This window comes from Piliocolobus tephrosceles, chromosome 12 (assembly GCF_002776525.5).
Source record: "Piliocolobus tephrosceles isolate RC106 chromosome 12, ASM277652v3, whole genome shotgun sequence".
NCBI lineage: Eukaryota > Metazoa > Chordata > Mammalia > Primates > Cercopithecidae > Piliocolobus > Piliocolobus tephrosceles.
In genome coordinates, this window is record NC_045445.1 from 106,397,753 (window position 1) to 106,415,189 (window position 17,437).

At 37.7% G+C, this 17,437-nt stretch overlaps 1 protein-coding gene across 4 annotated transcripts in view; it reads left to right on the forward strand.

Annotated features, from left to right (window-relative positions):
* CASK (calcium/calmodulin dependent serine protein kinase) overlaps positions 1 to 17,437 on the forward strand; it is a 408,963-nt gene that overhangs the window by 57,377 nt on the left and 334,149 nt on the right. The gene's annotated exons all lie outside the window — the stretch shown is intronic.

Genomic DNA, 17,437 nt, shown 5'->3' on the forward strand with positions numbered 1-17,437 from the left:
GGTTATTTTCAGGTTTTTTTCTTTGTCTTTATTTTTCTATGTGTGTCTAGGTATAGATTTCTTTTTGTTTATCCTGCCATGATTCAATGGAATCTTGAATTTGTAGATAGACGAAACGTATCTGATGAAAATTCTGTGAAAAGATCCTATGAAAAATTCTCAGCCATTTCCTCATAGATTTTCTCTAACTCATTCTCTCTTTCCTCTCCTGCTGGGACCCCAGTTGACATACATTAAATCTTCTCATTATTTCGTCTAAGTTTCTTATCCTAATTCTGTGTTTTTCACCTTTTTGTTTTTCTCCGTGGTGTATTCTGGATCATTTACTTTGACCTATATTTCTCTTCATTAATTTTATTCAGCTTTCAGTTACTCTGAAACCCATCCATTGAGTTTTAAATTTTGGCTTTTTTTTTTTTTTGAGACAGAGTCTTACTTCATCACCCAGGCTGGAATGCAGTGGCACGATCTTGGCTCACTGCAACCTCCACCTCCTGGGTTCAAGCGATTCCTGTGCCTCTGCCTCCTGAGTAACTGGGACTACAGGCACGCGGCACTGCGCCCAGCTAATTTTTATATTTTCAGTAGAGACACGGTTTTGCCATGTTGGCCAGGCTGGTCTCGAACTCCTGACTTCAAGTGATCGACCTACCTCAGCCTCCCAGATTGCTGGGATTACAGGCGTGAGCCACTGCTCCCAGCCTGTAATTTTTGTTTGTTTGTTTGTTTCAATATCTCATGTCTTTTGTCTTTTAGTTTTGCTCATTCTAAGATACAGTATCTTTTCTTGAGAGGATCTGCCTACCAGGTTTAGGGGTTTGGGAAGCTCATGGCCAGGACTGCTTTAATCCAACTTTAAGATTTAAAATTCCTTGGACCACCAGATAAAAGAGAGCCAGGCTCCAAGTCCATGCAAGGCCAGGTTTGTTTTGGGTTCACCTCCACCCTAGGCATAGCCTTTCAGAAGAAACCACGATAAGGTGGGGGTTGGTTTATCAAATGGACTGTAGGTCTTCACTCACTCATTCCTGTGAGGCCCTCTGAGCCCCATGGGGCAGCTGCTTCCTAGGGGTGGAGAATTGCCCTCCAGGCAAAAGTAGTTTTATGTGATTGAACTCACTACTGTGAGTTCCCTTTTTCTCCTAGATCTTCAACTGGTGAAATTTAAGTACCTTATGTTTGATACTTTCAAAAAATGATGGAGGGGGGAGGTTTTGTTTTGTTTTTCAGTAGGAAGGCTAGTCCAGGTTATCTGTTTCATGATCATTGGAAGCCGAACTCTCTCTGATTCTTCCTTGATTCTTTGTTTTGGTAGTGAAAGGGTACCCTTTTAGTATGGGAAACATGATACTTTTTAGGGGAGAAGTAATGAAGAAGTACTTGTACAATAGCAGATCAGCCCCAGCAGTCTCCTGTTGTTGGTATGCGCCAGACACAACCCTTTATGCCTTGTTATTTCCTGTACTGCTGAGAACCCTCTAAAGTAGCTATTATCTCCATTTCACAGTGTAAATAAAGTAGCCCCAGAGAGATTGAATAACTGGCCTCTCATTATAGTTAGTAATGAGTAATGGGCACATCCAGGATGCAGCCCCAGGTCTTTTGAGCTATCAAGCCCTTGCTCTGTTTATGTTGTGGTGGCTTTGATTCAAAGAGGAAAAAGTTAGTCTATCAGAGGCTAAAGTGCATTCTCTCAAGGGGACTTTCCCATAATTATGGGGTGTTTGCAGCTGGAGTGTCTGTACTTCCAGGTTGCCTGGGCTTGCCAAAAGGAAGTTGTAAGTTCATTGTAAAATATTAATGTGCAGGGATTCTTGGTTAATAGAATAAATTATTTTTTCTTTAAAAAGTTCAGTTGTCTCTCAGTGGAGCTGCCTTAAAAAATGTATGTTAAAACATCTTGTTCTTTTATATGATCTCAAGCCATCTGTTTGCATCTATGATAGATATTCTTCGTGCTTCATTCCTTATTTTTTCCCTACTGGTTGATATAAAATAAAGGATTCCATTAAAGGACAGGGCATAGTAATTGCATATGTCTTGATTTTTAATGAATTGATAAAGTCTCTCAGCATTTGCTTGTTTGTAAAGGATTTTATTTCTCCTTCACTTATGAAACTTAGTTTGGCTGGATATGAAATTCTGGGTTGAAAATTCTTTTCTTTAAGAATGTTGAATATTGGCCCCCACTCTCTTCTGGCTTGTAGAGTTTCTGCCAAGAGATCCGCTGTTAGTCTGATGGGCTTCCCTTTGTGGGTAACTCGACCTTTCTCTCTGGCTGCCCTTAACATTTTTTCCTTCATTTCAACTTTGGTGAATCTGACAATTATGTGTCTTGGAGTTGCTCTTCTCAAGGAGTATCTTTGTGGTGTTCTCTGTATTTCCTGAATTTGAATGTTGGCCTGCTTGCTAGGTTGGGGAAGTTCTCCTGGATAATATCCTGCAGAGTGTTTTCCAACTTGGTTCCATTTTCCCCATCACTTTCAGGTACACTAATCAGATGTAGATTTGGTCTTTTCACATAGTCCCATATTTCTTGGAGGCTTTGTTCATTTCTTTTTATTCTTTTTTCTCTAAACTTCTCTTCTCGCTTCATTTCATTCATTTGATCTTCAATCACTGATACCCTTTCTTCCAGTTGATTGAATCGGTTACTGAAGCTTGTGCATTTGTCACGTAGTTCTCGTGCCATGGTTTTCAGCTCTATCAGGTCATTTAAGGACTTCTTTGCATTGGTTGTTCTAGTTAGCCATTCGTCTAATCTTTTTTCAAGGTTTTTACCTTCTTTGCGATGGGTTTGAACTTCCTCCTTTAACTCAGAGAAGTTTGATCATCTGAAGCTAAACAGTCATTGGCCAAAATATTTCTAATTTTATGATCTCATCCTGTGTCTATTTACTGGTTTAAATTTGTGCTCAAAATTATCAATCTTCAGTCCAGCATTAATTAGGAACCATGAAGTTTTCTTTGTTGTCTGAGTCTTAATTGAGTTTATATACCTCTAACTTCACAAAAAAGTGATCATGTGGATAATATAAGTAGTTTATTTCCATTTAATGGTATTTTCTGGTGGTAAGCTATTATAGTGATTGTCATATTTCATCTTGCCAGATGATACAAACTAAAATTTTTTAGCAAACTATTAAAACTTCCAAGCCAACAAAAAGCTTGAATTAATTTTGAGCTAATCATTGTCACAGCTGATTTAGTAAACCTTTAGGTTGAAAAACTTTTTTAATTTTAGGAGCTATGTTCGGTTCAGTTCTCTGCTATTATAAAATACTATTTTGTAAAATGCCTCAAGTTTATAAGGCCTATTTTAAATCATTAAGTATGTAAGAACAGATGTCATTACATGGTAAAAGTTAAAAAGTCTGCTTTTTGAGTCTTAGTTATGGTATCACTGGAAGGATTTTGAATTGGCAATGAACATCTCTAGTAAAACAAAATTGTTTTTGAAGATGTGTTTAAAAAATAGTTAACATGTTATATGATTTTACGGCTTTTGTTTACCTTTCAGTCATTGGCATTGACAAATCAACATTTTTATTTGTATTAGATAAGTGAAAATCTCCCCCAAGGTATCTAAGAGCTGTAACTTCAAATTAACTTAAATATAACTATACTAATGTAAGTGTCTGGAAGATGGCACCCATGTTTGTACATCCTAAAATGTATTTATCTATTTGTCCATCCAGTAGCATTTACTGGGTCTTCATTAGCACAGTGTCAGGCACAGTTCCATATGTTAGAGACACAGGATGGATAAGAGAAAATTCCTGCCTTCAAAGAACTAGTTTAGTCAACTCGTAGGTCCTTTATTAAGAGCTGACCTTCAGTTATGCATAACCGTGTTTGTGTAGAATACTGTAACCCCTAACTTTCCTATTTGTGTAACATGGAAGGCCAAGTGATGAAATTGTTATTAAAAGCACCAGTTCCCAAATAGTGTGCCGTGACTTTTATATGCTAAATAGACTGTGGCAATGTTAGATTTCCTTTTTGACTCAGAAAGACTGTGAGGGTGAGTGAGTGAGGATGTATATGTGTGTGCATGAGGAGACAACAGAGCAGAACCCCTAGTCTAGTATGCTTTGGTTAGTTGGTATTCATCAAACCCCAAAAGATTGAGAAACATCAGTTGTTTGAGAACCTAAAATTCTAAAGTAGAGCCGGGAATCCTGGAAGACTACATTATGGGCCTGATGAGTTTAATGCCTACCATTTTTAACTGAGTATGTTGATCATAAAAGAACTGTAGCTTGTACTCTCATTTTAAATATAATGAACTCCTTCTGTAATAGGGATTGTCAACAACAACAACAACAAAAAGAATGGACTCCTAATGCTAGCCAGAATAAAATGGGTTGAAAATGCACAGATTTCCATTTCCAGAACAAAAAGGCGTAGACTTACTTTTCACTGCCCCCTTCCTTCCTCTATAAATATAACTAAATGTCCTGGAAATTATTCAACTGACAACAATAAAGGGATTCTGAAAGTTAGGAAGAAAGCAGAGTAGCTAGGAACCTCAGGACTAGAGGTTTGAGAACAATGAGTGCAAGTTCACTGGGTTTTCTTTTAATCTCCCATTTTCTCCTAGACTGGGTGCTGGAGAGACCTGCAACCCAGAATCACCAGTGGGCAAAGAAAACAGAACAAAAAGCCTGCTTTTTCTGGCCAAAGGACCTGGAAAGGGAAAGCCCAACAAAGAACTAAGTGGGAGTGCTCATCCCCACTGTTTCACAGTGGGTACTCTGATCTGTCCCTATTATGGCCCCAGTTGCTGCAGGAGCAGCAAAGCCCCTGGCCCTCCCACTCACTGCTCTACAACTGGGGCCATGACGGGTGGTTTGTTCTGCCAACTATGGTGAAGACCAGGCCATTTCAGCCCCTATGGTCTGCTCTGTAGACAGCAGCGGCAACAGCAAAGCCCAGGCTATACTGCCTTTGCTCCCAACTGGCCCCAGCAGGTGGTCTCTTCTGTAGGGAGCAGTAAGCAGCTGCAACAGCAGGGAAACCATGTGTCTTCCTGTCCTCCACCTCATGGCTTAAGGAGACCCAGGCCCCAGTAGGTGACCCCCTCCCCTTCAAGGTTTCCCAGCAATAGCAAGTGGCCCTGGGAAGTACCTTTTGTCCCTGCAGATGGCATCAGCAGGGATTGAGTGAGAGTCCCAACATCACCAGAAAAATGAAGCACACCAAAATAGCACTGTGAGGGCTCAGAAAACTAAACTGTCATTGGAACTGAAGCCCACAAAAGTAGTCTAGAACCTACACACTAAACCTAAGCAGGGTTACCACCCTGCTAAAATAGAAGATCTTGTCATCAAGTCTCCTAACAATAAGCAAAGCATCCAGAATACAATCGAAAACCACTTGTCATAGCAAGCATCACAAACTATCTAGGATACAATATGAATGAAAAAAGACATCAACTGATTCCAATACCCAGTTGAATCAGATATGGGAATTTGATGAGGTTTTTAATTCAGCTGTCATACAATTTATCCAACAGTCAGTTGCAAATTTTCTTGAAACAAATGAAAAGACAGAAGATCTCAGAAAAGTAGAGCCAAGAGCATTTCCTAATGAACTAGAATGTCAGAGAAAAAAAAAGGGTCAAGAATGGTGCCATAATTTTTGGCTAAGCTGTCAGAAGGAAATACAGAGTTGCCTTCAACTGAGATAGCGAGAGGAGAGATTAGAAAGCTCAGTTCACTCAGATGTTTTGGGGGATATGATTGCCCTTTCTCTTCTTGTCTTCCATGCCTTATTGATTAGCAGGAGTCATTACAGAGACTGAGAGGTTGGTCCGTCCATGGGAAACTGGTTAAAAGTGAGCATTACTAACTTGCATACTCACATGCATGGACTTTGGTTTCTTACCTGACTTTAAAAATTCCACAAGTGTTTAGATATTTGATTTTACTACGTTGCCTAAACAGTTACATCCACTATACTCTTATTTTCAGATTCTTTTTCCCTAAAGCAATTATTTTCCAGATCATCTACTTTGTCTTTAGACCTAGAAACTGATTACTACAATTATGATTCAAAACCTATTTTCTGCTGCCCTGCACTGAGCTGAGTAATTGGGTGTAAATGGTTATTTCCTTTGCATGCTTTGCCTTTGTGTTAAGTGTTTTTTGGTTAAAAGACCAGAGGTTGCATTATTGCTGCTGAATATGCTTATATTAACAATTGTAAAAAAATAAATTACTTTTGGGAGTATTAATGAATAGGCATTTAAATTGCATAGTTAAATCTTTTCCATCCTTTACTAAGCAAACAATTGGATTACCCCCCATAATAATTTAATTGACAATTTCCATGCCACATTTGGGTAGGGAATATTTGTTACAGAAAAAAGTTGTTTGAAATCAGAAGGTTCTTAACTGTTTCAATTTCATAATTTGTATTTGTGTTGTTGTTATAAATACTAAAATTTAGATTATCATGTCCAAAGTCCACTGATAATAAATGCTACATGGGCAATGGGGTGGAGTGTGACAGAAGAGAGAGGTTTCTTAACCACAAAACTGGACTGCTAAGGTGTAATATGAGTATGGGGGCAAGAGGTAGGTATTTTATATGGTGTTTCCCAAACATACTTGAACGAGAAACTTTCATTCTTTAAGGACTCCACAAGATGCCAATTTGGGAAACCCTGACTTAGAGTGTTAGGTAATTACATTTTTGTTTCTGTTTTACAGTGTAATTTTGTATACTCCTGATGCAACTGAAATGAATAAAGAGAGGCATATTGGTGGCTTTAAGATATCTTTCACTAGCTTATTTAAATTAGATAATTTAATTTTATTTAATTTAGAAGTAGGTTTACCTGGTTATGAAGATCTTTAAAACATGGTTTTAAATGAGAAGAGATTAACAGTATTCCACAGAAGTGTCACTGAAATAAAAATCTGTTAAGGAGGATAACAGCTTCAGAGTGCAGATATTAACCTCCGCCCCCTAGTTGCAGAGTTGTGATTAATGGCTTGCAACAATACTCTTATAGGATAATGTAGCATTTGGAAAACAACGTATGTTAGTGGCATATTAACAGAACACACCCCTTAGAAATATGATTTTCAACGTAACTTCAGACTTCCATAATTATTAGTTTCCATTTACAAAGTGTGGATTATGCACAGAGAAATTGACATTTGTGATAATGCTAGGTACTAGTTAAAAGTAATTAGGTTTATGAACACTAGTAGAGAAGGAGGAGTGAAGAGGAGGAGAAAAAGGTCAGTAGTGAGTTTCAAAAAAGTTGTTTCTCCACTAAATATTTTCATTGGGCCAATTTCTGATGTATAGGCCCACATTTAGAAAATAACAAAATGTGAATGTATAGCTCTTAACATAAAAATGAAAGTTATGGTTTTCTTGCACCAGCCTTAAGAGAAGTGTTCTTATTTAGGGCAGACCCTGCTAGGCCTCCTGTTATTTCCACAAGATATGGTACCCTAAGAGCTTGCCTTTAGCACTTTTTCTTTTTCCTTTCTGGGCTTCTTATAGTCTTTCTATGGGAATGTGTCCAGCAGTCCCCTTGGGGAGGGGTTTGGGAATATATTCATGTTTTCTGGGGTCTGTCCTCTTTATTCTTAAGTGCTGTCATTAACAGCAATGGCTTCAATTACCTCTCATTCACTCATGATACCTAGGGAGTAAAAAGGTTAAGAATTTAGATTTCGAAGTTCCATATGTTTAGGCTCCAGCCCTAGCTCTAACTTCCACTGTTTGACCACAGACAACCTCTGAGCCTCAGTTTCCTATCTATAAAATGAGGCTGGTATTATATTAGCTATGATGATAAATAAATTATGATAAATAACGAGAATCTATGTAAACCTCTTGGCAGCATACTTGCTGCTGACATGTTATATTATAAATGACAGTTGTTGATGTCTTCATTATCATGACCCCTTCCTTGAACTTTATACTCCTATCTGTATGCCCTCTATAAATCTCTGCCTGGATATTCCATGGAAACCAATATTTTCCAAACATAGCCACGTGCTTTGTTTCTTTCTCAGCCCTTTGTCAGTTCTTTCTCTTGTAATTTCTTTCTCATTTGGTGGTATCATTCACCCAGTAACTGTTGCCAGAAATTTGTTACAAATTTTTTCTTACCACTCAACCCCAACCACCCTCTAGCTAATCATTCACTGTGTTATCTTGTGAATTTATTTTCTTAAGTATCTTTCCGCTGCCTTTACTTTTATCACCTCTTGCTTAGGCTAACGCAGTAACTTCCTAAGTGGCTCCCACCCACTCCACAAGGTCTCTCACTCTCTGTCATAGTGATCTTTGGCCCTCTTTTCCCTTTCCAGCCACTTCTCACCCTCCAGTTTTTCATGCTAGCAGTACCAAATAGCTTAAAGTGCCCAGCACACACTGTGGGTTTTGTTTTGTTTTGTTTTGTTTTCTGAGACAGAGCCTTGCTCTGTTGCCCGGGCTGGAGTGCAGTGGCATGATCTCTGCTCACTGCAACCTCCACCTCCCGGGTTCAAGCGATTCCCCTTCCTTAGCCTCCCAAGTAGCCGGGATTACAGGCATGCACCACCATGCCTAGCTAATTTTTGTATTTTTAGTAGAGACAGAGTTTCACCATGTTGGCCAGGCTGGTCTCGAACTCCTGGCCTCAAGTGATATGCCCGCCTCGGCCTCCCAAAGTGCTGGAGTTACAGGCATGAGCCACTGTGCCCTGCCAGGGCCCAAAACACCACGCCCTGTGTTTTGACTTGGCTGTAGGCTGTTGCACAGGCTATTACTTAGCTGTGGAATCCTTTCCTTTCCCTGCTTAGCCCAAAAAAATGCTATTCATTGTTCCAAGCCCTCCAGGATATCCGTGTGTCATAGAGGCATTCTCTGAGTACCATGCTATCCATAGATTTTTAAAACTCATAGTATTATACTATTTCTATACTTTATAAGTTTATACTAACTTTATACTAACATTATATATAATGTATATGTATACATACATTATATATGCGTATATAGTATATACACATATATAATGTATGTATACATGTATGTATATTTATATATAATTATATGTACATGCATTCTATATACATACACATTATATAATGCATATATACATTATATATAATATATGCATATATACACAATATATTATATATAATACTATATATTGCACTATATTATATGCATGTATGCATACACGTTATATATACATTACATATGCATATATGTATGTATACATACATACATTATATATACATTATATACACATACATTATACATACATGTATATACATTATATATACATACATTATACATACATGTATATATACATTATATATACATACATTATATATACATAATATATACATTATATATACATATATGTATATATACATTATATATACACACATTATATATACATAATATATACATTATATATACATATATGTATATATACATTATATGTGTGTGTATATATACACACACACATATGTCAACAGCAGCCTACTAGATTGGAAGTTCCCTGAGGACAAGAATTGCTTTATTAATCTTTTTTCTTGTTTATTCTTTATATTCTTTGTCTTATTTTCATTGGGGAAATGAGGTAAGATAAAATGTGGAAATGTCAGTAGAATTTTTAAAATCTTACTGCTTTAATATGTATTTGTGATTTAGCTAAGATTGCCTAAAGTGTGTAACCAAGTGAGAATTCTCACTTTTGTAATGTGTTTATCTTCATATATTTTCTGCTTGTTTCTTTCCATCCATGTCTAATCTCCTTCTTCACATTTCTTATGTTATAAAAAAATCTTTTTTATCCTCTTATTAATAGTTACTGATATATCCTCCATCAAGTATGAGCTAACAAAGACCTAGAATCGATGTCCCTCTACATTGGCTCTAACCCCAGCCTTTTTCACACACGTATGCACACACGCACACACACACACACACAAATCAAATTTTCCAGAACCTTTGCTTTGAGAAGAAATTGGCTTATGTGACCAGCAATCCTCTCATAAAAGTAGTAAATGATGAGTGTGTTATAGGTTGACTCAGACCAGAAGACGGTGTGCTACATGAAATCTAAAGTGAAGTCTACTACACTTCACTGAAGTATCAAGGTGTGACAGAGGTACTAATTATGTCAATATAAGTACTGAGTTAGTAAATGCTAGTCTTAACTCTGAATTGTTCAGCTTTGACAGGTGAGCTAGATTTGTTCTGTTAGCTTATTGGAGATTCATTGCTAGCTGTTTCAAATAAGCCTCCCCCTTCTATTTTCAAGGAATGATCTGAGTCATACTGCGCTTAATTCCTTTGTCAGGTCTTTAATTGTTAACATTTAGGCAACAGTTCCTGAGACTTTTATTTTCATAATTTTCCACTTCGTGTGTGTTTTTTGCAGTAGCAATGAGTAGGAAAACTTTTCTTTCTTTGGTTTAATCACTGTACCTAAAGCAACTCAGCTTGGTGAATGTATGTAAGCACATGTGTTGGAGCTGGAGATGGGTACCAGAAGTGTTAAAAAGTGTCAGGACAGCATCTCTGTTCCCTTACCACTATCACATTGATTACCACGATAATCATTGTCACAGCTGATTTTGTAAACCTTTAGGTTGAAAAGCTTTCACAAAGCTATCACAGAGCACAGGAAGACAAGGAAAGGATTTATTGATGAAATTATATGCATAAGCTCTTCTTTAGTGGAAATGACTACACTAAATAGTGTTGAAATAAGAGGGAACAGACCATCGTTATCTTTCATTGGTATAGTTTTTATATAAATTTATGTATGTCTATAGTTTTCAAGATTTTATTCTTACTGCTAATGTTGTCATTTATAGTTATTTTATTTTAGCTTTGTTTCCTTTTTACCTACCCACTATCAATGTTCCTCAATTCTTAACGTCAGAACTGTGTAAAAAGTAGTAGGAAGATACAGATTTAGAAAATGGGTAGAGAAATATCTAGAAGCACCATGATTTCTCAAAACTTTATATACTTACATAAAATTGTGTTATTTAATAAATGTATCAATGGCTTATTCTTTTCTAGTTTGTCATTTTTCTTACATCATTCACCAAATATTTTTTGAGGGCCTAGTATGTACTGGGCACTCATTAAGTTTATATTTTAATATGAATACACACACATAAATATAACATTACATATTATAAGTATATATGAAATAATATAAATGCATGTATGTGTGTGTATATATGTGACTACACACAGTTTATTTTCATTATTCATGGTAGTTGTGTTCTATAAAGTTACCATGAATGCTGAATGAACCAATACTGAACCATTGCTCCTAGGGGAAATACACGGTTGGGTTCCTTCAAACCTCTGGTCACAACATTTTCATCAACCAATCAATACATAACCTTGTTTTATGTGTGCTTCTGTTTAAAGATACTGCATGTAATATATACTGTTGATTCATTAACATTGAACTCACAGCCAACATCGTTATAACTCATGCCTAAAGGAAGCTTCTCTAACTCACATATTTTCCCCGTAAGACACATCACAGCCTTCTTGTGCTTAGGAACACTAGACCGTCCCTTCAGCACTATGCTTGGTGACCATCTTAAACAGCAAAATCACCAAGAAAAAGCACAAAATGCAAAAAATACTCTAAATAGATTTTGAAAAGATCACTTGTTGATGGCATGAGAGCTGAAACAAGAAGGCAGAGCATCATCTTGTTTGCCCTCAGCTGGCATCATGCACATAGGGTGACTCAAATTTTTCACCATTACATGCGTGTCTGTAAACGACAAAGTACCATGACTATTGATTTGGGGGTTATAAGTGAATTTTACCAAGTAGGTGAATTTACAAACATGCACTGTGCAATGTAATGAGGATCAGCTGTATATCAGCTTTGTGTCTGTGTTGTGTGTATATGTGTGTAAAAACTTGTTCTTGGCCTTCACTTTCCCTATCTTTGTCTTTTTTAAATCATTCACGTTTTTCCTACGTATCTTGTGGTACATTGCACAATTCATTATAAATGTAATGGGGCTTCTAGGCTTGTGTTATGGACAGAAATTTCACCACATTTATTAAAGGTTTCCTGAGACATGATGTGTTTTTGTTTATAGACCTCTCATAGGGTGAAAATTTAACATGTAACTCCAAAGTTTACATGTTGCAACTCAAAGTATTATTTTAAGTTTATTACAATTAGATATAAAATTATAACTGACAATTCATATTGACTTTATTATGTTTGAGATGCAGTGTTTTTTTGAAGTGCCCTCAAAAGCCCTTTGTGCTCTTCCCCAATCGCAACTCCCTCCCCCTCAAACCACTATCCTGCCTTTTATATTAATCTTTTAAAATTTTCTTTATAGCTTTACCCCCTATGTATCTCTAAGGAGTATATTGTTTAATCTTTTAGAGCTGAGTAGCAAACACAAACTTATCTGGGTAAAGAAAGGACAATATTACTACTATTGTATGAAGACTTAGGAGAAGAGAAGCTGAACAAGCTCTTGTTCACAGTCTGGCTTCAGATGTTCTGAGAGTGGTTAGGAGCCCATTCTGGGAAGTCAGTTGGCACATGCACAAATAAATCCCAAGGTCATGCACAAATAAATCCCAAGACAAGGGGCTCTTCACAGGCAGGACATTTCCACTGTAGTGCAGGATAGGGGGAGGTACTGAGCACCCAGCAGGAATGTGATGGGGGGCAATGGCTGCCCTGCATTTCCTGCTCTTCAGCTTCCTGATGCCTGCCTCCCATTCTCAGGAATAGGTCAAAGCAGGCACTGCTGTAGGGTGAAATTAGAGTCCTCTGCTAGTCTAGGCAGCAGAGAAGGGCAGAAATCTCCTCAACCCATTGTCAGGAAAAGAAAAATGGAAGAATCTGGATCCAGCTCACCTAACTATTCTGTTTTCAGTTTTAAAAGGTGCCCCGTGGCAGTGGGAAACTTACGGCTCTCAGTCTGGACTGGTTGTCCTCTGTGCCTGAGATTTCCCTTCCTTGCATTCCTGGGGATTCCCTTCATCTCTTTTCTGTGTTGGATCTCCAATTTGCTGTCTCCAGACATGCTTTTTACTGGTCTACTCTTACTTTAGCAAACACATCTTACAATAATTTCTTCAGAAAGTATGCACGGCAAGTAATTTATTGAGCTTTTTTGTGTCTGGAAATGTCCTTATGGTTATTGATGGTCTGGTTGGATGTTGAATTCAAGATTAGAAATCATTTTCCTTCATGATTATGATGGTGTTGCTCTGTTGTCTTCTAGTGTTGCCATTGAGAGATCCAAAGCTATTCTGGGTGAATTGTGTCATCCTTCCTCGCTGCACATCTTTACCCCCACTTCTGGAAACCTGACAATCTCCTTGTCCACAGTGATTTTTTTTTTTTTGAGGCGGAGTCTCGCTCTGCCGCCCAGGCTGGAGTGCAGTGGCCGGATCTCAGCTCACTGCAAGCTCCGCCTCCCGGGTTTACGCCATTCTCCTGCCTCAGCCTCCCGAGTAGCTGGGACTACAGGCGCCCGCCACCTCGCCAGGCTAGTTTTTGTATTTTTAGTAGAGACGGGGTTTCACCATGTTAGCCAGGATGGTCTCGATCTCCTGACCTCGTGATCCGCCCGTCTCGGCCTCCCAAAGTGCTGGGATTACAGGCTTGAGCCACCGCGCCCGGCGTCCACAGTGATTTTAAATCTCACAGTGGTGTGTGTATGGATATGGGTCATTTATTTTGCTGAGTACTTGGTGGGTCCTTTTAATTTGAGCTCCTCATGATTTAAATTCTGGGAAGTTTTCTTGGATTATTCCTTTAATTTCTTCCCCTTCATTTTCTTTGTTATTTATGCTATGCTTTCCCCAAGTTTATTGGCCAACGCTTCTATTGATAAATTTCTCTATGTGTTTTTCAAGGGCTCTTTTGTTTTCTGAAAGTTCTGGTTTTTGTTTCACAATTGTGATATCTTTCTGAGGATACTAATGGTAATTTGAAGTCTTATTGTGTAGTGTGTTTCCTCTAAGTTGCTCTTTTTGTTTGTTTTTGGTTCTATCTTCCAAATTAGAGACTCTTCAGATGTCTTAGGAGCCTTAGTTGTTGTATACTCATGATTAGGAATAGAACAGTGTTCTCAATTGGGGGCAATTTGAACCTTCCGCACCCCAGGAGGATATTTGGCAATATCTGGAGACCTTTTTGGTGGTTAAAGTTGGAGGGGGTGCTATGCTACTAGTATCTAGTAAGTAGAGGCTAGGAATGTTGCTGAGCATCCTACAATGCATAGGACATCCCTGCGCAACAAAAAATTAGCTAGCTCAACCTGTTAATAGTGCTGATATTGGAAACCCTATAATAGAGGGCCTCAAAGCTGATTAAGAGAGCTCCGAAGGTGCAAGTGAACCTGTTGACTTTGGGTTTTGCTGGAGGATGATCTAGTTGAGTAGTTTGGAGAACCTCTTCATTATCTTTAGGTCTTTTCTTCTGAGCTAGTCAGATATAGAAAAGTCTATCATATCTCTTGCCTCAAGGGTAAAGATCTGGCTTCCAATATTCCCCCGTTAGTCAAAAAGGGACTCGGGCTGTCTGCGTTTAGTGTATATGTGACCACATAATACCCTTGCTTTTCATATAATACCCACTTCCTCAACAGCCCTGTGTTTCCAGTTCTGAGACCCTACTTTTTTTTTTTTTTTTTGAGACAGAGTCTCGCTCTGTCACCCAGGCTGGAGTGCAGTGGCGCCATCTTGGCTCACTGCAAGCTCCGCCTCCCGGGTTCACACCATTCTCCTGCCTCAGCCTCCCAAGTAGCTGGGACTGCAGGTGCCCGCCACCACGCCTGGCTAATTTTTTTCTGAGACCTTATGTTTTATTTACTCTTTCCAGAGAATTAACTTGTTGGGATGAGGGAGTGGCAGTTATCCATGGAATGGAGTACAGGAGACCACCTAGGGCTCTAACTGCTTCTCTAACACATTTCATTCAAACCTTGTTATTTTAATTCTACCCTCTCTTCACTTCCAGTTCCAGAGTTATCTGGAACCCATTCATGAGTTTCTTGAGGATTCTACAGTATATATGGGTTTGGTTCTGAATTTTCCTTATTTTCTCTTTGCAGTTCAGCTTTCCCAGGTCTGCTAAGTCAATTGCCACTCTCCATCTGCTTTCTTGAATTCCAAATTTAATTATTACTATCATCTCCTCTCTTGTTCTCCCAATCCTTTTTTAAAACCCCTTTGGTATCATTTTAGTGGAGTTTGGATAGGGAAATAAATTAGATACATTGTGCTCAATCTATCCCATGATCCTGGAAACCAACATATTATATTCTAGCATAATTTCATTTAATTCTAGTCTTATTTTGGTGTATTTACCTTTGTTATCAGAATTATTTCCTAGACTTCGGTTTTCTTCACATAAATGAAAACTAGAGGATATTATTCTGTGTCTGCATAGGGACACAGTTGAATTCTTTTCAAAACCTTAGGGGATATTATAGTGATATTCGCTTCTAACATATTCTGGTTTAATTGACATTTTTGCTTAAAAACATAGACTGCTGTAAGCAGCCATCTGCCTCAAGTAGAACCTTGTGTTACCATCCCAGTCAATATTCAGAGTTTGTAAAAAGTTGAATAAAGAATATATATTTCATTAAATCTGGATTGCTGTCAATTATCTTATTCCATTTTTATTAATACTGTGGTCATAATTAGTGGAAATATGAGAAAGATAGTTGTTTATGATGATGGCTTATAACTGTCTCTACCAGTATTTTCCCCCACATAAATATTCAAGAATTGACTATACCTTAGATTTAAAATTTTAAGAGTGAAATTTTGAACATCAATAAAAGGCACAGGGCAGACTGAAACCTATACCTCCTGAATTTTTGCTGTTCTCTAAGCTGTCATCCAAGCATAAGTAATAAGTGTAATATAGTAGGTGTGTCACACTACTTTATCACTCTTCCCTTTTTAAGATGGGAAACCAAGCCAAATTTTAGATTTTTTATCAGTTTCTGCTGAGTTTCCAGTTAATGGGTTAAATCACAAAAACCTCAAAATATATTTTGGTATCTTTTTAGGGTGTTAAATTTGGTTAACCCCCTGGATGTCATTGACGGACAGACCCTTAAAATACTTTACTTGTAACCTGTCTTCAGTAGTTCATAGATATAATTATTTTCTTTGCCTCATATTACAAAATTTAAGAATTGGGGATTTGATTTGGTTTTTATTCACAGATTTTTAAAAGTTTGTGTTTTGTTGTCTAAGTATTCTCTTTTCTTCCTGGCTCTATTAATTTTATTGTTACTAAAACAAAAGGGGGGAGAAGCTATGCTTTCTTCCTCACCTTTGTTCAAGCAGGAAAAAGTAAAGAATTGACTCAATTGACCGTGAACAATCAACCCCACGTACAGGTCTTGGGAAGTTTCCAAAAAGATATAGTGAATTGAAGCAGACTACACAAATGTATACATAAATAGAATCCCAAGGGTTTATGTGTGGACAAAAACCAATTATGTGAAGCATTTCCTGAAATTGCTTGCTATTGTCAGGGTAAGTAATCACAAGTAAGACATCAGGTTGAGAATGAAAACGTTTGTCCCTCACTTTGTAATATTGTCTTCTCACAGAGGAAAATCTTTGAACAGTTTTGAGAGATTATCAAAAGGATCCTCTTTCTGTAGAGTTCTGAAAGATACATTATTACCATTTCTTTTCCTCCCAGGTTAGCTTATTTCAGTTGCTTGAAAAGAGAGATTTGAAGCTGTTGTATAGTTGATGTCCTCATGATGGCATTAATGTCATCTTGGATAAATGTTTAAGTCTAAGATTAAATTGAGTAGTTTGTCCCGTAGTTGAAAGAAGAAAGACAAACTTTAAGGCCAGCAGTATCACAAGTATAGTACTATATATGAAGAACTTTTCTCTATCTGCTAATTGAGCACATGCATCTAGGTGTACTGTTCGTACCTGTAATAAGCCAATGAAGGTGGTTTTTTTGTTTGTTTGCCTTATCCCCAGGAGGGGAAAAATACACACATGTATACATGTACACATGTATTTAATGACCACCATATTAACCTTCAAATAAACCAATCACATTGCTATTGCATTCTGTATTTTATAGTCATTCAAACACACACAAATCTATCTTTGGATTATCTTAATTGAGTTCAGATATTTCTTTTATAACTGTTAACCACAAGGAACCCTGTGTGTGTGCACGTGTGCGTGTTCCCTGGGCTGGGGTATTGGCATCTTTAAATCATCTCAGCTGATTCAACTGTGAGGTCTGGGTCAGCAAATAGCTAGACCAGTGGCTCTGCTCGTAGAAATTACTTCCTTTCCTCTGGTAATTTCAAACAATTCTAATCTGAAGTTTGAGGAAAATTAAGGATTTCTCTGATTTCAGGTGAAACTGGAGAGGTAGTTGGAGACCAAATCA